This window comes from Ceratotherium simum, chromosome 6, assembly GCF_057802395.1.
Source record: "Ceratotherium simum simum isolate JZ-2026a chromosome 6, ASM5780239v1, whole genome shotgun sequence".
In the NCBI taxonomy this organism is placed as follows: domain Eukaryota; kingdom Metazoa; phylum Chordata; class Mammalia; order Perissodactyla; family Rhinocerotidae; genus Ceratotherium; species Ceratotherium simum.
Window position 1 is genome coordinate 91,149,031 of NC_141905.1, and position 23,679 is coordinate 91,172,709.

At 45.2% G+C, this 23,679-nt stretch overlaps 1 long non-coding RNA gene across 1 annotated transcript; it reads left to right on the forward strand.

The window, feature by feature from the left end:
* Positions 1-9,186: 9,186 nt before the first annotated feature.
* On the forward strand, positions 9,187-22,875 carry LOC147916942 (uncharacterized). The gene is made up of 3 exons (XR_015552592.1): positions 9,187-9,968; positions 22,514-22,624; positions 22,719-22,875. It is a non-coding gene; the product is annotated as an uncharacterized LOC147916942 (long non-coding RNA).
* The last annotated feature ends 804 nt before the right edge of the window (positions 22,876-23,679 follow it).

A 23,679-nucleotide genomic window follows, 5' to 3' on the forward strand; every position in this document is an offset into this window, starting at 1 on the left:
AACTAGACACCCTTGAGACATGGAAGAGGAATGACCTCCGGGATTGTAAGGAGGAAAAATCAGTGCATGAAGCTGCTATTGAGGAAAGACCATCTCATGGAGAAGGAGGTTGTATGGTGAGTCCAGAAAAGAGCCCCCAAGGGGAGCACGATTCCTGGGGCACACTCCACTCACCAACAGGGGCTGCTACTCTATCTGGCAGATCCACCTTCTGGAACCATCCAGAATTAGACAAGGCCTGCATGGGGCAGGGCATCAGCAGGGCTTGGTGGTCACTGTGAATTAGCAGCATTGTTTTTTTTTTTTTTTTTTGAGGAAGCTCAGCCCTGAGCTAACATCTGGTGCCAATCCTCCTCTTTTTTTGCTGAGGAAGATTGGCCCTGGGCTAACATCCATGCCCATCTTCCTCTACTTTATATGGGACGCCGCCACAGCACGGCTTAACAAGCGGTGCGTCAGTGCGCACGTGGGATCTGAAACTACGATCCCTTGGGCGGGGCTGTGGAAGCGGAGCACACGCACTTAACCGCTATGCCACTGGGCTGGCCCGGAGCAGCATATTTTAATAACTAGAGAGTTACTTTATACGAAGTATGCAACTTGCTCTTAGGGCGGGTTTAATAAAAATTAAAATGTATTGTTAAGTCGAGGAAGAGCTTTTTGAGGTTGTGCAAGGATGAAACAAGAGGATGCAAATTACCAGCTTCCTGACTGGCCCCGAGCAAAGCCAACCAGCTTCAGGATGCTGGTTGTAACCCCACTAGGAAAGGAATACTGTTACTCCAAAGAGACCGGGGGAAAGTGACAAGATGGGCCTAATTCACATTAGAAATTGCACATGTCCCTACAGAGAGTGAGGGGATTTCCTGCCTCAGAGCTGACCGTGTATAAAAATCAAGGGTTTTGATTAGACATAGCAAGCTCCATCAGAGGACCAAGGAGGAAATGGAGTGACAAAGACTCGTGTGTATGTCATGTGTGCACACACGTGTGTGTGTGTGATGGATCAAGTATGTACGTGTGTGTGACATAAAGCATGTATGTGTGTGAGGTGCAGCAGGCACAGGGTAGGTGCTGTGATGTGAAGCAGGAGCGTGTGCAGGAGTGAGTGTGTGGGGGGTGAGGGCGATGGGCCAGGCAGTGTAAAAGCTTCCTGACAATAGAACCCAGGGGGGTCTTGACCCTCGGCCCTTCCCTGCACAGCCTTGGAGACCTGAGCTGGGGCGTGGTGGAAGCCGACTCATGACCCTGGAGGGCCCTGATGGGAGGAGGTCACAGGACACCCCCACGCAGAGGTGGACCTGCCAGGCAGTCGTGGCCTGAGGACCCATCCAGGCCACAAGACTCTGAGCCCTTGTGCAGTCCCAAGCTCCCTGCCAGTCTACCGAGTGTGAACTTTCTGCCAACACTTTCCCAAAGGAAGGACCTGGTGGCCTGTTCACACATAGTGTTTATTTCTCTTGGGAACTGCAGTTTGAAGTGCGAGTTCAACAACTGCATCTGTCTCCACGTTGCTCTCTCAAAGGTGGGCATACCAGGCATTCCTGGAGACTGCTCACACGCTTCTCTGAACTGGGGTCAGTTACAGCCCAGGCATGAATTCCCAGAAGAGTCAAGACATTCCTGGCTTAAGACTCTTGTCTGAAGACCTCCCCAAGAAGCTCTTCCTGGCTGAGGTAGAACCGCCCAGGGCTCACTGCCTGGCTGAGCCGAGATAAGACTCCTGCTACTGTGGGGCAGGAGGGGCTTGGAGGGTCAGGGCTCCAGAGCAGCAGGAGAGCCTGGTCCAGGAGGCAACTCCCTCGGGGTCTTTGGGCCCAGAGAAAGTGATGCACTCCATAGCTCCGTGGAGTGCTGAAAGATAAAAGGCCACGATGCTGACCCAGTCAGGAATGGGCTGGGTCAGAACCAGTTCCTGTGGCCTGAGGCTGGGATCAGAGCTATGGGATCCTGGAGTGTCCTCCTCAGCCCTGTCTTCTGGCTGGAAGCACTTGGGGGCTTTATCTTAATGCTGGGCCCTCCACAAACCAATGAAGTCAGGATAGCTGGTGGGGCACTGGCCTGGGATTTTAACAGCTCCCCAGTGATCTAATGTGCAGCCAAGGATTAGACCCCTGACATAGAGCAGAGGAAAGGTCTGGTATCTGGGCTCACTGGGGGCCATGCAGAGGGAGCAGGTTGGAGTGGCTGGCTTTGGGTTCTTCCGAGGACCATTTCCTTCTCCTGGGCTCCTCACCTTCCCTCTGGTGGGCAATCCAGGGAAGTGCCCATGACAGGATGGCTCTGCTGCCTGCTTTAGGGTCTCTGCCAGATTCGCCCTGTTCTCAAACCTACGAGCCCCAGAGGCACCCCTGAGCGGCCAGGAAGCTCTTATCCCACCAACTCTCAGCTCCTAAGGCAGATCTGCAACACTCCTGGCCGGCACTGGACATGGTTCAGACACTGCTGTGGAGTAAAATAATCACAGCTGCCTGACGCACTCTCCCATGTTTGGGGCACAGTCTCCTGCATCTCTGTCCATCAGAAGCTGACGCAGCACCCAGTTCATCTCAGCGTCATGTGTGAGAGGAAAAATTAGATATACTGAAAGTCGCCAGCAGCAGGCTGGTGGAAAATAGATGGTAGATCTTGATAGTGACTGTCCAGCCATTTAAATGACCTGTACAGGACCATTTACTAGCACAGCAACATGTTTTTGATGGATCAAGCAGAAGAGTGGGTTATAAAAAAGTGTGTAGATTATGCTGTTTTAATAAAAGAGATATATTTATGTTGATCTTCCCCACTTCTCTGAAGGTGCCTCACATCTTCAAAACTGGATGTAAACTCTCCCTCCCGGGTCCCTGATGACCTTTGTCTCCTTGTGCCTTGACCTCCTGGAGAAGGGACCATGTCCCATTCCATGTGCCTCTCCCACAGGGACTTGCAGGTGGCCTGCCTTTAGTCAGCCTCCAATCTACATAATTTTGTGTGTGTGTGTGGGTGAGGAAGATCAGCTCTGAGCTAACATCCATGCCAATTCTCCTCTTTTTTTTTTTTTTTGCTGAGGAAGATTGGCCCTGGGCTAACATCCGTGCCCATCTTCCTCTACCCTACATGGGACGCCGCCACAGCGTGGCCTGATAAGCGGTGCATCAGTGCATACCCGGGATCCGAACCCGGGCCACCAGCAGCAGAGCACGTGCGCTTAACCGCTATGCCACGGGGCCGGCCCCTATTTCTGTGACTTTCAACTCTCCACCAGATACAAATCAAAGACTTCAGCCCCAGTTTTGCAACCTCTCTCATTTGTTCTTGCTGCCAAATGAACATATTTATTTATGAAGCACACCTTTATTTACAAAGTACACATTGGTCAGGGCAGAGGAAAAGCTTCCTGTCATTTCCCATCTACAGGAGCATGTCATACCATGTTGCCAAGGTCACAAACACAGAAATACAGAATTCTTTTTGAATTTCCATGTTAGGTCCCTAAATCACGCCAATGATTTTTTTCCAGCAGGAAAAAAGACTAAAAGCAGTGAATTCATGTTAGGGAATGAAAAATAAACTTGTTCCAAAAAAGATTTATTTGAGTTCTTTTAAAGTGCAATGAATATTATACCACTACACAAGCTAAAGAGATGCAAAGAAGGAACTAGGAAGGAGGCCAGACCACACAGTGACATCTACACTCACGGGACTTCTCGAAGTGGCCAGGAGTGGAAGTCCTAGACAGCTCCTGCCCGAGAGGCAGCAGTGAGCATCACTAGGTGATTTCTTCTAGTACAGTCCAGGTACGTTTTATTCGGAAGGAAAGGGAGGGAAGAACACAGCACCCCTCTTCTCTCTAAACTGACCTTCTAATAAGCGTCCAGATAAGTAGAGGTCAGGGGACTCCAGACTGCGCCCCTCCCAGGTGCCCAAGAGCAACAAGTGCCTCTGGGGAGAAGGCCCCAGGGAGAAGGGCAGGGCCCAGGCTTCCTGGAAAACATATTTGATTCTACTTCTTGGGATGGAGGAATAGGCCTAAGGCCCACGGTCCTGTCCACCCAGCACAGCCGTGTCCTTCCAGAGGAGGCTGTCCTCACTAGCTGTGCACTGCCTCGGGCAAATCCACACTCCCAGATTTACTAACGGTGTAACGCTGGGCAAGCTGCTTCATCTCTCGATGCCTCTGTTGGACATCTATGAAAGGACAATAGTAGTCACCTCACAGAATTATCGTGTGGTCAAAGAGAATCAAGAAAAGCTCTTAACACAGTCCCTAAAATCCACAAAGTCCAGAACGGAGATTCCCCGGGGCCACACCTGCTCTGTGGCCTACAGATCTCCCTCTTGGCTAGAATGGTATTGAGCACAGAGTAAGCATCCAATAGACACCTGCTGAATAAATCATTGGCATTAGTATTCTTGTCTGGTTTAACCAGGTGCCTGCTTTGGCTGAAATCAGAGACCAGTGAAGCACCTAGAGAAAGCCCAGCCTGGAGAAATTCTAATCCCTGGTGTACCACACAGTAAGGAACTGTTATAAGATTTCTCATCATACGGACTGGGTTTTTACAATCGAGTACAAGGTTGGAGAGCACCTTTCAGGGACAGAGGCTTTGCTCCAGACACTTGCTCTGGACCAGGGCCACTGCGAGTGCCCCCCACTGTGGGGTCCAAGGCTCCACTGCAGGAGCGCTGTTCACGTCAGAGACACTCTGCTGTTTTGAGAGCGTTTCATGCTCCATCATCACTTGGACTCCAGAGAAGAACAATTTTTCAGGTGATGAGAGTAAAGAAGTAAAGGGGGGAGGCCTCAGGATGCCCTGATGTCACCCCACAACACCTGCCATCTGACAGGAGCGGCTTCCTGCGACCCTGACTCAGGGTCATCTTTCATCTGTGCGTGAGCTCCGGTGGTCCACAGCACTGCTGGGAGCTGCAGGAGCGGAGACACAACCAAAGGGCAGGCCGGAGCCAAGTCCTCGTGGTTCCTCTGCATATTTTTAAAGAATATCTATGCATCTATCTGGCCACGAAGAAAATCTGGGAAGCTATCCCAACAAATCTGTCCTAAGCAATACAGAAAACACAGAAGCTATTAAATAAAAGATAGACATATCTGATTGCATTGAAACTTGAAGTTTTTTGTAGGGCAAAATTCACTATAAGCACAATGAAACAACACATGGAAGTTTACACATTTAGGCACCAGTGATAAACAACTATTTAATGTTTTTAAAAGCAAAGAGCACATGCGACTTGAAAAGAAAAAGATAAACAGCCCAGAGAAAGATGGACAAAGAAAATGAACAGGTAATTAATAGATAAGGAAATTCAGAGAGTTATATTGTAAAGATACATAAACCCTCTGACCAACTCCGGGAGCATGTCCTGTGGAAATGAAAACCACATACACCTGGATGAATGCAGGGATGGAAATGGCAACATTGATTCCAGGTGCAATGAAAAATGTCTACACTCACCAACAGGAAACTGCAGGGTAAGACAATGAAGCGATACAGTGTTCTCCCAGCAGGTGGCCCAAGTCAGTACCAACACAGATGCACTGAGGGAGAAGGCAGGAAGCATGCAGGGCACAGGAAAAGCGGGGCTGCCACAACCTTCTGAAAGTCATCCAGCAAAACCTTCTCCAAGGAAAATGATACACTTTCCCTTTGCCCCAATTATTCCTTTTCTGGGAACCATCTTCCACAGAAACAGAAACAGAGTATTAAAATATATGTGAAAAGACCCTCAGGCAGCAAGAAGCAAACGAGACACCTGGAAACCCCAGAAGTAGCTCTTCGGGGGCTGGCTTGTCAGGTGTGGGGCATCACCACGGGATACTGAGCAGTGTTTAAAAGGAGCAAGCGGAACATACACCTATGGATCTCGAGGAGGACGCCAAGAAATATCCGGTAAAAGAATGAGACAAGGGGGCCCCTGCGTTTATAACCCAGCAGCACAGTCACCGCAGCATGGTCACTGCCACACACACCTGTGTGCTGCCCTGTGCCGGGGACCCACAGTGGGGAGGCATGGCCACTTAGCCGGCTGCTGACCCTGTGACCTCGCAGGGGCGAGGCTGGAGGGGAGGGGGAGGTGATAACTTCACATACCTTTGCATTGTTTTTCCAGTTAAAGTGAGGATTTAGCTTAAAAAAAAACTTTAATTTATAACGCCAGCAAAAGGAATAAATGGTCATTATTTCTCATGTAAAAATAGTCTTGAGTATCCTGACATGAAATTTGACAAACTGATATAAAATTTGGGGAACATGTTCAGTAAGTTAATGTGTTTATTGTTTGGAGAGATAAGAGTTGCCTACTTTGAAAATTGACTATATCATAAAGAGCTCTTGAAAATCAATAAGATAAAATCCCATTAGAAAACTGGGCAAATAACAGTTTAAAAAATACGAATGGCCAATAAACTAAAAATACCAATCTTGTGAATAACCAAATGAATGCAGATTCAAGTGAGGGAGCAGCATCCGTGGTATGAAAAGAAAGCGCTCCCTGCTGACTGAGGAGCTAGTGCAAACTCTGGCGTGGGGTGCCTGACGTGGAAGATGCCAGCGCGTAGGAGGCTGGTGTGAAGCGCACGGCACCTGTCCAGTGGAGGAGCCAACAGCTGGACCCCGTCCCCAGAAGTCCACAGTGCAGGGGCCGCCAGCCTATGCCCTGAATTCCACAGGTGCCGTCCAAACACAGGGAACTATCGGAGTTAACGTATGATTGCCATTTGTGACAGGACAGAAGGAGGATGGGTGTGGTGCGAGAGCGCTGGGTGACTGAGAGCTGAAGGTGGAGGTGAGCCACCAGGGACGAGGCAGGAAGGGTACTGCCAGCAGAAGGAAGGGCAGGGGAGACGCCCTAAGGCTGCAGAGTGTGAGCTGTTCCAGGACCTGAGTGCAGGGAGCCCTGGGATGTGCAGGACAGGAAGGCAAGGTCCAGGCCAGGCAGGGTTGTGCAGGTCTTCCTGAGGGTTTTGGATCTTACCCTCAGTTAAAGCCCTGGGAATCCACCGAAGGTTTTTCAACAGGTGAATGACATGGTCTGATCTATGTCTTTAAAAGAGATTCTGACAGCTGTGTCCTAAATGGATTGAGTGGGGCAGGGGTGAGTACGGGGGCCCAGTGGTGGGGGGGGACTGAGAGCACCTGCTGAATGTATGAGGCGTGTGGGAAGGGAGCAGGAGGTGCCACAGGTGAGGTCCAGATTTCTGGAATGAGCAGCCACTGCCAGAGATGGAGAAAATCAGGCAGGGATTTGGTTGGGAGAGAGGGCTTGGGATCCAGTGAAAATTCTGTATCTGCGGGAGCAGGACTCTGTCTACGGCCACCTATGACACCCAAATCCTCCCTTTTGGCTTTTCTTTTTCGTCTGGGAGAAGAGTCAAATTGATGACTAGGCATCAGGGTGAAAAATAAAGGGGAAAATAAGAACACTGCTGGCAACTGTTTAGGGTCAGAGTTAAGTAATTTTAGATAAGCCAAACAAACCACATTTCCACACATTGCTCAGGGAACGTGTAGATCTCCTCTGTGTTTGATTTGCAATCACAGTCTTCAGCAACAATCCTGCTGCTGCCGGCTCACTGCAGGACTGAGTTTCTGCAGGTGTCGGGAGCCATGATGCTCTGATACGCCCACCGCCACCGAACGCCAGACAGGGACAGGGCTCTGTCGGGTCTCCCCACTCTCTTCCTGGCGGTTGTGTGACTTTCCTGCTGTTGGTTTCTGTGTGAAGAGGAGGCAAGCGTGGGATTTTGCTCCCTCCTGGTCTACCTCCTCTTCCCATGTTGGGAATATCCTACTGTGAACCCTGGGGCATGCTCGCCTCTCTCCAGGGGAGCTCCTCAAGTATGGCAGGCTGCTCCCTGCGGGTCAGGACAGGTGCTCTGCTGAGATCTCCCGGCTAACGCTGCATTAGCACTGAGGTTTAGCAGAGGTCTCTTTCAGTGGTGCTAGAATGTCCCCTTTTTGTTTACTTGATTTTCTCTTAAAAAAGAGCCTGTGAGTGGAGCCAGCCTGGTGGCATAGTGGTTAAATTCACATGCTCTGCTTCAGTGGCCTGGGGTTCGCTGGTTCAGATGCTGGGCGTTGATCTACACACTGCTTATCAAGCCAAGCTGTGGCGGTGTCCCACACACAAAATAGAGGAAGATGGGCACAGTGTTATTCAGGGACCATCTTCCTCACCTAAATAAATAAATAAAAAGGGGCCATAAGGGATGGCCCCTGCAGAATGGCCCCATTCTTAACTGATGGGTGGTCTTGGGTTGGTCACCGGCTCTCTGACCCCCGCTCACGTGAGGGCCCCTTCCCTTTGACTTCCACCCACAGACAGCTGTGATGGATGGAGCACCCGCTCCCAGTGAGAAGCGTGTCCACGGCACAGCGTGGTCGCTGCCAATAACTGCACTTGGTCGGCACGACCTCAAAGTGCTCAGCGTCCACCCAGCTTTCCAGCTGCCCTTCCAGGACCTCAAGATCAACAGTCCTCCACTGAGCCCTGCAGCCGTTCGTTCCGTGTCCTTGCCCCGCACTAGTCCAGTGCCACCTCGACCCAGATACAAGGACAGAGGGCGTGTTACCAGGGAAAGGCCTGTGGGGGCGTGGGGGCACTGGGAAGGCTGGGGGGTCTTCAGCCGGGGTTGGTGCTGACACGAGGGAAGGAGAGGGGTAGGAAGACACGTCCCAGACCGCACTGTGGTCTAGGAGGTTCCGCAGGCCCCCCGGGGAGCCCACGGCTCCCGGACCGGCTGCCCTGCCGGCGCTGCAGTGGGCACTGCGGTGCGGGACAGGACACGCCCCGAGCCGCGGGCCTGGCCTTTCGCTCCAAGCCCGCCCGCCTCCGCACCTCAGCCTCCCTGCCGGGCGGGAACCCACTGCCGATGCTCCTCTCCTTGACAACACTCCCTGACCCCACCCCACGCGCCCCTCCTCCCCGGTCAGGAGGGGCCGCGACACTAGGTTCGGCCAAGCCGTCCAGTCCGAGCGGCGCGTCAGAGCGGCGGCGTCCACGCGGCACGGGCTCCGGTGGGGCGGCCGAGGGACGGCGGCGCGCGGCCTCGCCCGGGCCCTCCGCACCCGCGCCGACCCGCAGGCACGGGCGGGAGGCCCCAGAGACGACGGCACACCCCACCAACCGGGCGGGCCCAGCACCGCCAGCTTTCCGGGACGCGGGCCCAGGGCGACGAGGCCCCGGACACGCGCGGCTACTCCTGAGAGGAGGGGCACCCGAGGTGTGCGGCTGTCGCCCGAGCGCAGGGGACGCCGCGCCCACGCGCACGGGGAACAGGAGGGCGTGCAGGGCACGGAGAGCAGGTGCCCCTCGGTCCAGAGCTCCCGTCCGGAGCTCCACGGGATGGGAAGCCGCTGAGGGGCCTCGTCGAAAGCGCAGGACCCTCCCTCGGAACACTCGCTAGGCCTCGTTGCCCTGGGCCTGGACGCGGCTCTCCCCGCCTCTCTCCGTCCCTCTCCGTCTAGACTCGGCTCTCTCCGCCTCTCTCCGCCTCGACTCGGCTCTCCCCGTCTGGGCTCGGCTGTCTCCGTCCCTCTACGAATGAACTCGGCTCTCTCCCTCTGCCTGTCTGGACTCGGCTCTCTCCGCCCCTCTCCGTCTATACTCGGCACTCTCCGTCTATACTCGGCTCTCTGCACCTCTCTCCTGGAAACGGCTCTCTCCGTCCCTCTCCATCTATACTCCGCTCTCTCCTCCAGTCTCCGTCTGGACTCCGCCCCCTCAGTCTGTCACCAGCTCTCTGGGCCCGTGTCTGTCTACACTTGGCTCTTTCTGCCTCTCTCAAGCTGGACTTGGCGGCACTCTTCGGGGGGCTCTGTGCTCTCTGGTCCCAGGTTCAGGATGAGGAAGCCGTTGCCAGCGTGCGTGCACACACGTCTTCTCCCACTCTGTGCCCTTGGGTCTTCGCCGCCACCTGCTCCAGCCGGCAGCCCCCTGTCGAGGCAAAATAACCAATAACCATTGTATAGGTAAGAGAAATAAGGCAAGTTTACTTGAGCCAGAGTGAGGATTATAACCCAGGAAGGTCTTAGAAAGCATTCTGGAGAAGCGTGGTTTTCAGTACAGTCTTACATCTTTTTAGAACCGAGTGTGCATTAAACACACCCGGGATACATTTTTATCAAAATTTCAAAGAGATATTCAGTTGCCAATTAGCAGGTCAACGTGACCGTGACCGAGATGTCAGGAAAGGGACTTATCCGGGCGGTACCAATAGGGTGTTATCAATAGGGTGTAGGAGGGGAAGTATGCAATCTTATCTCAGCAGAGCGTATTCTTTCATGGTTAAGCAGATGTACCAAGTATGTTTGATAGGCCATAAGTCAGGCTTTTTAGTTCAAGTCGAATCAGTTTTGAACCCGAATAGTTACCCCATATACCTCAATATGGGAGAATCTCTTGTCATTTCTGCTTTTTGATCAATAATCTTTTGATAGAAAGCATTGCTGATCAAAATATTGTCCCTCGGTGCCAGGGTAGTTGCTGCCTGCCCTGGGTCCATCAGGTCCCACGGTGCTAGGGTTTTATTTCTTCAATTTGCCAAGTTGTCCACGTTGGGGGGAAATAGTCAGATATCGTGGACAAGCATAGAGGTATATATTAACAGGGGTAGTGTTTCATAGGTAACATAATTTGTCAATTATTTTTAGATTATCACACAAACATTGCACATGTGCTTTTACAAGACTTCCTATAGTTACATTGTTTATAACAATTATAGAACAGGTAATATGATACTTGAAATGATTAGCTTAAAAATGAATTATTAGGCATAGCCTTAATAAGAAAAGGAGATTCGTCCAGGGTTGTAAGATCAATTGACCGTCTCACATGACTGAGCAATCGTTACTTTAGCTAGCATGCCAGTCTTACAACACTGAGTAAATAAAACAGTAATTAGTTTGAATATTATGACTAGTACAATAATTCCAAGGAGTAATAGAAATAGGAATTGCAATTGGGTCGCAAACGGAAGCCAATATCTGAAGGAAGGCAACTAAACAAATCAAGATCAGGTATAGGATCACTCAAGGCATTCAGAGATGACGCATTGGAAGACTCATCAGGTATAAAAACACATCATTCCATTTGAATGATATATATCTACCACCTTGGGACTCCGTAAGAATATCTAAGGCCATTCTCTTTGGAAGGACAGCCTTCCTCATTAAAGGCATTTTAATATTTAAAAAGGCTGTTCCTGATTGACAATTGTTAAGGGCTTCTGTATGGGATACAACATCCTCTAGCCCCAAAGAAGGAACAAATATAGCTACCTGCTCGGTGGTCATACCAGTGGAACACTAAATGAGCCCATCTGGCCTTAAAAAGAGATTAGCAACACATGTTAGCTCACTGAATCCTTCCCTACATCCAAGGGAAGCTCAGGGTGCAGTGTTTAAGCCATCTAGGCAGTAGCCAAGGCCAGAGATTTGTTCCACATAACCATTGAGTTCCATTAGGAGCCACCCAATAAATGCCTGGCCTTCGAGACAAGTCTGTTCCAATTCAATCACTTTAAGTATGATAGTATTCTGAAAACCTTAAATGGAACAATTATAAAATAGGGATACAGTTTAAGCATAACAAAGGTTTAAATGAGGTGATTTAAGATTGGGAATACAGGCCTGGTCCAGAGTCTTGGGACAGCTGTTTACAACAGATGCCATCTTCTTCTCGTCCTGGTTTGGAGATATGTGCATTGGTCAGTTGAAGTTGGGTATCAGAAATAGGAACTGAAACCCACTCAGGTGGAAAAGCCTCCTTTTAAAACGAGAAATGTGGATCTGCAGAAATTTGATCCTGCAGCGCATCAATTGGTTAAAAGTCCCTGGTATGGTCCTTTCCAACAGGTCTGCAAAGAGTCTTTTATTTGATGCCTCTTCTGAAAAACAGAGTCTCCAGGTCCACGATCCTTAAGGTCTGGGAGCTCTCTGTGAAAAGAATTGGCTAACAATCTCTCATCATTTTTTCTTTTCTTTTTTTTTTTGGTGGAAAAGAAAGGGCAGTTTATTACAGCTTGCTAGCAAGGGGGAATATGGCTGACTAATGTCTCAAAGAACCATCTTACAGAACAAAGACTATAGGCCAGTTATATAGAGGGCTGGTCTCTGAGTTGGGGAGGCATCTGGTCCCAAGGTGGGGCCATCCATCTGGTCTTAGTTCCTGGCAGTCTTTTGTTTTACTTGACATGCATCAGAGACTGGAGCAATGCTCTCTACCCTGATTTTTCATTGATGACGGCTATCAGCATAGACTTTCTGCCCAGGGGTCATCAGATTCCTCTCCACTACCTGCTGCTTGGAACATAAGGTACCAGACCAATATTTCCACATGGCTTTATTCCATAAAGTCCAATCTCTGTCTCTCAAAGCTGTGTGGTTATATCTGAGTTTTTCACAAATATGATGTTCTGGTCACAGCCTTGGTAATATAACCAATGTTTCCAATTGTGTCCTGTTATATATATATAAGGAGAATAGATGCTTATTGAACTTATGCATATAACTATATTGCCATGAAAATAGCAATACTCACTCACCAAGAGTTTCCAAATTCTGGAAGGATCAGGTAGGGAGAAAAAGATAAATGTTTCAATTCTGCTTATAAAGGTGTAATTTACCAAATTGCCATAAGTCATAGTTAGCTCAGGAGAAAAGAGAAAACGTTTTCCTTAAATGTGAGAACACAAAACATTAAAAAATCAGCAATATTTCTAACAAAAGTGATAACAATTATAACCATTCTCATCAGTTCATTCAGTCCAGTGTAATCAATTCTTGACCTTAATCTTGTTAGCAGTTTCACAAAGTCATCAGTTTCTCAGTTAGAATTCTGTAATTTCTTACCCAGTTCAGTTTTATGATCTGAAAGTTTATCAGAAACCTGTATTCTAGAGTAGGCGCCAGAGTCCTTTCCATGAACTTCTCTGAAGATGAAACATATTTTGCAAAAGCATCAGAGCAAAGAAATAACTGTCTGTAAACAACAAGACCTAAAAATAGCAATTGACAAAGAAATTTGGTTAATTTTGTGACATACAACATGTTAAAATAATAACCAGAACCAGACTGATAACCAGGACAGAACAGAATTTCAGTAATGTTATACAATTTCAAAACACCTATATCAATATCATTCACCCACACAATATCATAGGTCCCCATGAAACAATGCTTAGCTATCCATTCAATTAAAGTGACAACAGAAACAGTCAAGGGCAAACAGAGCATTAAAACAGTCAAAAAAATCTTAATAGAGAGACCTTAGTCTTTTGAACATAGGAAATTGTTTTAACATAGTTTTTCTGTCTTTTAGGTAGACTCACTCAAAGGTAAAGAAAAACCTTTTATAACCTCTTTATCAAGTTCAAGAAAATTATCCTTCTAAGAGAGAGAAGATCAGATTTTAATTTAGCACTAGCTTACTTTTGACATTAAAACTCATTTACTTAATTGGATTTACTTTAATCCCGGCCAACTTGACCATGCATAAAACTCTTTTTCCAGAATTCCTCTTCCACAAACCTTTTATAACTTTCTTTTTACATTCAGAATTTGTCCTATGACTTTTTTTTCCTCTTAGTACTTTGGGCAAATTCATCTTTCTTAACAAAACAAACAAAAATATTTCCATTTTTCATACCTTCTTTATTAAAAACATATCTTTCCTTGAATACAAACATATTTTCCTTATTAATTTCTAGTACACTTAATCACATATTAGAATTTTTTGTGTGTGTGAGGAGGACTAGCCCTGAGCTAACATCTGATGCCAATCCTCCCCTTTTTTCTTGAGGAGGCGTGGCCCTGAGCTAACATCTGTGCACATCTTCCTCTACTTTATATGGGACGCCGCCACAGCATGACTTACTAAGCAGTGCGTCGGTGCGCTCCAGGGATCTGAACCCGAGAATCCCAGGCCGCCGAAGCAGAGCTCTTGCACTTAACCGCTTGTGCCACAGGGCCGGCCCCCACATATTAGAATTTTTAACCCTTAGAAACCTTAATTTTTAAGTAAAGACTAAGAAGCAAGCAGTTATAGACTGTCTTTTATATTAGCATTCCGTGGCCTGACAAACCTACTAACACTTTTCACAATTTCTAGAAACATGTTACTTTATAGTCATAAAACAAGGCATGTTTACTAATAGGCCCAAACACTTTTTAGTTTCTCTGTAATAAAAATCTAAATGTAGATAAATCTATACTTAGTAAATAATGTCTAATATCTTACTTGAAAATGATCTAAATACTGAATGAACTTTTATGATTTAATTTAACCTAGCAAAACTTCAAAGTTTCAGTTACCAAAGAGAGTTTGGAAGCTTTTTTTCTCTCAGATATACAGACTATAAAACATAATTATTGTACCTAAAAACTCTTATTCATTTTCATCTATCTAAATCATGTGTTTCCATGCAAACTTCATGAGACATTAGACAAAATTAGTTATCATTTAAAACTATTATTTTTGTTAACTAGTTTTGTAATAGAGATAACGTCAGCTTATTTAACCAATAAATGTAGAATAAAGGCTGCAGGTCTGCATCATATCCAGTGCTCATAACTGAGGACATGCCTATTTTAGTCAAGCTGACAACTTAAACAAGCTTTTATTTACCAAAGATTATTTCATATCATGTTAACTCGAAAGACATTTGGGTTAATTGCATTTAGAAATAATTTTTGTAAACACTTACTTTAAGCCTGTTAAACAGAGCTCTTAATTTTAGCCATACCATCCAGAGGTAAAATATCACATACATATAACACACATATAGACACACACATAAACAACAGACAGATGCAACAAAGATTTTATAGCCTCTGTTTTAAAAATTTTAGCAGTTTGCATCTACAAAAGCTTCTTTTCCCATTTTTTTCTTTCTTTCAGTCTTAGACCCCCACCCCCTCCCCTTTTTTTTAAAGCACTCATGCAAGTCTCTGGAGTTCGCAGGGGAGGTTGGCCATTCAGGCACTGGTCGGGCTTTTAGAAACTCAGTTTCCCACTTTTCTTTGGGCTTTGTTTTGCTATAAAGTCTGAACAATATCTAGGGACTGTTTAGTGAGTCAGAAGCGTGCTGCTTGTGAGTGTTACTCCCTAAAGAGAGGTCATAATCACTCTCTTCCATGCCACAGTTTTTCCTGCTGGTCATCTAAGACTACTGTGGGGGCTCAGAGCACCTGGGTGACCAATCCTGATAAGCACTTCCCCAGATGAGCCATTAACTAATTAATGTGAATGATAGTGGAGTTCCCTATGGGACTGCTGCACGTCTCAAGGTTCAACCTCAGGCACTCCCACTAGGTCCTCAGTCACCTGAGAATGCGTTTCGGGAGGGAGGAGCTGGTGTCCCTTCTCGTTGGAGCTGAACAAGTTGAGACACTCATTTCTCTATCAAGCAGTTTGTTCAGACTTTATGAACACAATTGTTTCCAATTTAAAGCCAAATTCAAAAGGTCAGCCTGCCCCATTCACTCCAAAAGTTCCCCCTAGGCTCTCCTGGCCTAGGAAATTCCCCCTAGGTTTCTCTTTCCTAGGAAATTTCCCCCTCATGTTCCTCTGACCTAGGGTATGTACCATTACCCCCTTACAACACCTAGTCTTAAGGTTTGAAACAGCTCAAATAAACTCTGGACCATTGACTTAAAGTAAGGAGGTCTAGGTTTCCGGAGAACTCACCAGGGTCACCTGAAGAATGCAGTGATCCAGGGGGGCTCAGTGGGTCTGAATGTTGGTTCAGTGTAGATTCTAGGTGGTCTCCAGTGGGTTTCTCTGAAATCCTGCTGCGACTACGCCAAGAAATGTCGATGCAAAATAACCAATAACCATTCTATAGGTAAGAGAAATAAGGTGAGCCAGAGTGAGGATTATAACCCAGGAAGGTCTTAGAAAGCATTCTGGAGAAGCATGGTTTTCAGTACAGTCGTATATCTTTTTAGAACAAAGAACATACATTAAACACATCCAAGATATATGTTCATCAAAATTTCAAAAAGTATTCAGTTGAAAATTAGCGGGTCAACGTGACCGTGATGTCAGGAAAGGGACTAATCCAGACGTTACCAATAGGACGTTACCAATAGGACATAGGAGGGGAATTATACATTCTTATTTTAAGAGAGTGTATTCTTTACTTTAATGGTTAAGCAGATGTACAATGTATGTTTATAGGCCATAAGTCAGGCTTTTTAGTTCAAGCTGAACCAGTTTTGAACTCAAATAGTTACCCCATATACCTCAACATGTGAGAATCTCTTGTCAAAGCCAATACCAGAAGGGAGCCAACTAAACAAATCAAGACTAGGTGTAGAATCACTTAAGGCATTCATCTGTTTTTCTCTTGTGCTTTAGCAGAGATGATACATTGGAAGATTGTCAGGTATAAAAGCACAGCATTCAGTTTGAATGATATATATGTACCACCTTGGGATGCTGTGAGAATATCTAAGGCCATTCTCTTTTGAAGGACAGCCTTTCTCATTAAAGACATTTCAGTATCTAACAAGGCTATTCCTGCTTGACTACTGTTAAGGGTTTCTGTATGGGATATGACATCCTCTAGCCCCAGAGAAGGAAAAAATATAGCTAGCTGCTCGGTGGTCATACCAGTGGAACTGATGCCAGCCCTGATATCAGTTCCCCTACGTTGAACCTAGCATATATACAGTTAAAAACCAAAAAGCACTCAATCCTTTTCACTGCTTAAATTGTTAAAAGCCCAGGTGGCTTCACACTAAAGTTCTGGCTAATTAACATTTCTTGAGGTTTGTTACAGCGAGACTGATATCCTGAAATTATCAAGAAGCTTAAGCTCCCCAACTCCTGGTTCCTGGCGCCGAATCCACCATCCACCAGGGAGACGATTGAAGGACACCCACCTTCGATTCCCTTATCTCGCCATCCTCCTCCCTGCCAGCAGCCTCACAAGGCCAAATGCAGGCTGATGGAAAAGTGCTGACCAGTAAGGCCACAGGCTCCCGCTCCCTACAAACAGCTACATTCCTCACAACCTTTAAAACCCCAACTCCTAATGCCTTGGGAGGACTGTGGGTTTTGGGGCACGAGGCCACCACAGCCTCATTTTGCTGGCAAGATTAAACCACTTTCCTTTTCCTTGATCCCTTGTCATTGTGTTCATTGATTCAGCTATGGTGACAAGGTCCTGGGCTTTTTCCAGCTAAAGAAATTTGGCGAGCCAGCCCGGAGTTGGGGAGCTTCAGCTTCTTGATAATTTCAGGATATCAGTCTCCCTGTAACAAACCTCAAGAACTGGTAATTAGCCAGAACTTTAGTGTGAAGCCACCTGGGCTTTTAACAATTTAAGCAGCGAAAGGGAATGAGCGCTTTTTGGTTTTTAACTGTATATATGCTAGGTTCAATGTAGGGGAACTGATATCAGGGCCAGCATCATAAATGCCTCTGAAAGCTTTGCCAATTGAGTTTTGATTGTGCCATTAGTTTTTGCCACCAATCCTGAAAATTGGGGATGGTAAGCACAGTAGAAGTGCTTCATTATTGGCCAAATGTTACAAATAGATTTAATTATTTGTCCACTGAAATGAGTTCCCCTGTCACTATGTAACTCAGTAGGAATTCCCCAAACTGGAATTATTCTCTCCAATGATAATTTATCTAAAGCCATTGCTCTTCTGTAAGGAAATACCTCAACCCAATGTAAGGACACACAGATCATTACAAGATATATTTATATCCTTGAGATGGTGACATTTGTACAAAGTCCAATTGCCATACCTCAAAGGGTCCCTTAGGAAGGGTAAAGTGGCTTTGTGATTCATGAAATAGTTTCCCTAGATTATAGTTTGGGCATATAACACAATGAATATAGGCTTTATGGGCCACTGTGGGACAAAGTTTCCAAAACTATTGTTTTCCCCACAAAATTATCTTTTCAGGTGCCCAAGGGGTTAATTGGCTAACTGGAGCAGTGACAATTGTACTCCAATAGGTACTATGGGTTTTTTTTTTTGGACCCAAACCACATCTGTAATGGGGTGTCAAAAACTTTCCCTTTTGACTGCCATATCTGTTTCTCTTCTTCCATGGCAATTTCTTGAGCCTGTAGTAGGAAGTATTTTACTGGGTTAGCAGAGTTAATAGAAAGTAGCAGGCATTCTCAAGGCCGGACAGCATATCCAGCTTGATAATGTCTTGCTTATTGTTTAACTAAGACCCATCTCTAAACTGAGTTAGATGATAGAAGTCAGTCATGATCTTTTCCTCTTGTGAAATTGGAAGCAAGGTAGCAGGGTTAAAGTAATGAATAATATTTACCTGTGCAATATAGCCTAAGAAGGTTTATCATCATTTACTTGACAATGCTTCCCATGCACTTTAGCATACCAAACAAGCCTAATTGGTATCTCCCCCTTTAAAGGAAGAGAGAACAAATTTCTTTGAGAAGTCCCAGGGGCCCTCTGAAAATTCTCAAAGAAAAAGTAAAAATAAAAGATTTCATTTAGGATATGAATTTTGGGGAGCTTGTCAAAAATATCAGATGGTTTTGGGGCTGGCCCAGTGGCGTAGCAGTTAAGGTCGCACGTTCCATTTTGGCAGCCTGGGGTTCACTGGTTCGGTTCCTGGGTGCAGACCTACTCACCGCTGATCAAAGCCATGCTGAGGTGGCGCCCCACATAGAAGAGCTACAACTCTACGACTATGATACACAACTATGTACTGGGGCTTTGGGGAGAAAAAAAGAAAAAGAGAAAGATTTGCAACAGATGTTAGTGCAGGGCCAAAATTCCTCAAAATAAAAACACAAAAGAGTGAGAGGAATGATCTTCTGGATCAACAATGACCAAGCAGCAGCCAGTTAGATCCATAATCAGAATTCTAATGATAACTGGAACATTCAAACATAATCTCCCTCTCACTGTGGAAGGCACACATCTCATTAAAAAAAAATCAAACAGTTTTAAAACACTTGGTCAAACAAGATCAAGGGGTTGCTGATCTTGTTGCCATGAAACAATGCTTAGTTATCCATTCAATCAAAGTGACAACAGAAACAGTCAAGGGCAAATAGAGCATTAAAACAGTGAAAAAAAACTTTAATAGAGAGACCTCAGTCTTTTTGAACGTAGGAAATTACCTTAACAAAACATAGAACTGTCTTTTAGGTAAACTTACTCAAAGGTAAAGAAAATCTTTTTATATAATAACCTCTTTATCAAGAGCAGACTAAGAGTTTAAGAAAATTATCCTTTTAAGAAAAAGAGAAAACCAAATTCTAATTTTTGTACTAGCTTATTTCTGATATTAAATCTTATTTAATTAAATTTATTATAATCTTAGCCAACTTGACCATGCATAAAACTCTTTCCTCAGGGTTCCTCTTCAACAAACCTTCTATAACTTTCTTTTTACTTTCAGAATTTATCCCATCTCTTTCTTTCTTCCTCCTAGTACTTTGGGACCTATTTATCTTTCTTAACAAAACAAACAAAAATATTTCCATTATTTACCTTCTTTACTGAAAACATGCATCTTTCCTTGAATACAAAGATATTTCCTTAATTTTTAGTAGCTTTAATCACATATATTAGAATTTTTAACCCTTAGAAACCTTAATTTTTAGTGAAAACTAAGTAAACAATTATAAACTTTCTTTTAGTTTAGCATTTTGTGGCTTGGCAAATTTATAAATACCTTTTATAATTTCTAAAAACATGTTACTTCATAGTACAATCTTTTAATAAAGTATAAGACACATTTACTAATAGACCTAAACACCTTTTAGTTTTTCTGTAGTAAGAAGTCAAGAATAGGTAAACTTATATTTAATAATTAGTGTCTAATATTTTATCTTATTTGGAGATGATCTAGATATTCAATGAATTTTTATCATTTAGTTTAGCCTAGCAAAACTTCAAAGTTTCATGTTGCCAAAGAGATTTTGGAATCTATTTTAAGTGCATACACCATAACCCATAATTATTGTTAAAAGTTCACCCAGCACTCATCTTTTTCACATCTATTTAGTTACTTGTTCCCGGTAATTATTTAGATTGCCTACAAGACTTCAGGAGATACTAGACAAAATTGGTTATAATTTTAAGTTATTATTTTTGTTAACTAGTTTTGTAATAGAGATAACGTCAGCTTATTTGACCAATAAATGCAGAATAAAGGCTGCAGGTCTGCATCACATCCAATGCTGATAACTCTGAGGGCATGCCTATTTTAGTCAAACCAACAAACTTAAATAAGCCTTTATTTACCAAGCTTATTTAATATCACGTTAAGTTGAAAGACATTTGGGTTAGTTTCATTTAGAAACCATTTTTGTAAGTACTTACTTTAAGCCAATTAAACAGAGCTCTTAATTTTAGCCATACCGTTGGAGGTAAAATATCACACACATATAACGTACATATAGACACACACGTAAACAACAGACAGATGCAACAAAGATTTTATAGCCTCTGTTTTAAAAATTTTAGCAGTTTGCATCTGCAAAAACTTCTTTTCCCTTTTGTTTCTTTCTTTCAGTCTTAGGAATCTGGGATGGGCTAGCTGTTTCCCTGTGTTTAGCACTTGCTCAAGTCGCTGGAGTTCGGAGGGAAGGCTGGCCATTTGGGAACTGGTCGGTCTTTTAGAAGCTTGATTTCCCATTTTTCTTTTAGTTTCATTTTGCTATAAAGTCTGAACAACATCTAAGGACAGTGTAGGGGTCAGAAGTGTGCTGCTCGTGAGCGTTACTCCCTAAAGAAAGGTTGTAAACACTCTCTTACGTTCCTCAGTTTCTCCCCCTGGCAGCCTAAGACCAGTGAGGGGGCTCGGAGCATGGGTGACCAAGCGTCATATGCGCTTCCCTGGATGAGCCATTAATTAATTAATGTGAATGATAGTGGAGTTCCCTATGGGACTGTTACATGTCATGAGGATTGCCTCTAACACTCCTGCTGAGGTTCTCATTCACCTGAGAACGCTTTTGAGGAGGGAGGAGCTGGTGTCTCTTTTCTTCAGAGCTGAACACATTCAGTCTCTCATTTCTCCATCAAGCAGTTTGTTCGGACTTTATAAACACAATTATTTACAATTTAAAGCCAAATTAAAAAGGTCAGCCTGCCTCATTCACTCCGAAATTCCCCCCCGGCTCCCCTGGCCTAGGAAGTTCCCCCCAGGTTTCTCTTTCCTAGGAATTCTCCCCAAGGTTTCTCTTACCCAGAGTATGTACTAGTACCCCCTTAAGACGCCTAGTCTTAAGGTTTGAAACAGCTCAAATAAACTCTGGACCATTGACTTAAGATAAGGTGGTCCGGGATTCAGGAGAACTCACCAGGATCACCTGAAGAATGCAGTGATCCAGGGGGGTGAAACCAAGCATGAAGAGGTTAAAAAAATCTTCCCTGGGCTAGAAGAAGAGAGCAAAAACTGAGATAATCTTTGCTAACTGCAGCTGTGCATATTCAGCATAATCAACTGTTTAAAACTAAGCAGGTCTTTCTGTCCCTCCTTAGTATATGAGTGAGCTGTCTTTCCCAGAAAGTCAAGGTCCAGACATCAAGATTCAGCCTCACAAAGCCAAATGCAGTCCGAAGGTAAAAACTAACCAGAAAAGTCCAGACAGTCAAGGGAAAGAAATTCCGTCTTCAAGGCCAAACGCAGGCTGCTGGAAAGGTGCCAACCAGCAGGTCCACATGCTCCCCCTCCCTTACCTAAAACCCCAGCACATGCTCTCCCTCACAACCTTTAAAACCCCTTGTCTCCCATCTTTCAGGGAGATGGGACAAATTTGAGAGCTCTTGTCTCCCAGCTGATGTCACTCGAAATAAAAACTCTTTCCTTGCCATAAACCTGGCGTTCTAGTTTTATTTGGCCCCTCTTGTAAGGTGGGTAAAGAACCTGGGTCTGTATCTGGTAATGGGGGCGGGGGGTGTGCTCAATGGGCCCAAATGCTGGTTCTGTGTAGATTCCAGGTGGTCTCTGGTGGGTTTCTCTGAAATTCTGCTGCAACTATGCCAAGAAATGTCAATGTAAAATATGCAAATATTTTTGCACATAAGGCAAATAACCATTCTACAGATAAGAGAAATAAAATGAGTTTCCTTGAGCCAGAGTGAGGATTATAACTCAGGATGGCCTTAGAAAATGTTCTGGAGAAGCATGGTTTTCAGTACAGTCTTATATCTTTTTAGAACAAAGAACATACATTAAACACAACCAAGATACATTTTCATCAAAATTTCAAAAAGTATTCAGTTGCAAATTAGCAGGTCAATGTGACCATGATGTCAGGAAAGGGACTAATCCAGGTGTTACCAATAGGGTGTTACCAGTAGGGTGTAGGAGGGGAAGTATGCATTCTTATCTTAAGAGAGTGCATTCTTTAATGGTTAAGCATATGTACAAAGTATGTTTGATAGGCCATAAGTCAGGCTTTTTAGTTCAAGCTGAATCAGTTTTGAACCCGAATAATTACCCCGTAGACCTCAATATGTGAGAATCTCTTGTCACCCCGTTCCTCTCTCATTCTCTTGAACAGGCTGCTCAGTGTTTCTGGTGTGGAGCCACCCTTTCCCAAATCCTGGCGAAGGCTGCATGGGAGTGAGCTCTCTGGAGGATGTGCCATCGCCAGTGTCAGGGCTCAGACCTGGTAAGGGTGAGGGTGGCTTTCTGCTGGGCTCCCATTATCTTCTGTATGAGAGAGCTTGTCTGCCTTCTTATTGTTGGTATCCCTTAACACACAGAAGATGTGTCCATGTGACCAGAAAGCAGAGATAGAGTGATGTGGCCACAAGCCAAGAACCGCCAGCGCACCAGAAGCTGGAAGAAGCAAGAACAGATTCTCCACTAGAGGGAACAGGGACTTGCCCACACTTTGATGTCAGCCCAGTGACACTGATCTTGGACTTCTGTCTCCCAGAAGTGGGAGAGAATAAATTTCTGTAGTTTTAAACCATTGTCTCTGTGGTAATTTTTTACAGTAGCAATAGGAAACCAGACTCACTTGTGGCTTAAATCCTATTTGTGACTCAGGTTTCATCAAGCAGATGTACCCAACATTAAGTGACAGCTGTCAGTGGAGCAATCAGATCTGAAAAGCATGACTTCTGTGCTACCAACTCCCCTGGTGGTGATACTAACTCTGCTGGGTAATTGTGTTGGGGTTGCTGGCTTGGGGATGTGTCCTCTCCTTAGTGCTGGGTGGGGAGGGTGTGTGTTATTTTTTTGGCTGGAGTTCTTATATTTGTCTTTGGCTTGATCAGAGTAGGGGTTCTTGTCTTGCCTGTGTTTCTTCATTTTGTATTTGTCCCACAGAGAGCTGAGACGAGCTTGTGTAAGAAGTGTATTTGGGAAGTAATCACAAAAAGCAAGAATAAAGGAATGGGGAAAATGAGATGGAAGAGTACGAAAAGCCAATAAAGGATATGCTACTGAGCTGGTGAGCACTGTGAACAAGCTGACATCCATCCTGTTGGGTACTCTGTAAGGAGCTGGGTCGTGTGCATCTCAACTGACCCACTGACGCATGGGAAGCTGAAGCCTTTATCTCTGGCTTGTCAGTTGGCCATAGGGAGTTCATGGCTTGAACTCCCCTGTGAATGGGGTGAGTGAGCTCCCTTAGCTTTGGAAAAATTCCCAAGGCAGAATAATGGAGAGACAAGGGGTAGACTTAGGATGAGGCTCTGTCCATGTGAAAGGGACTGT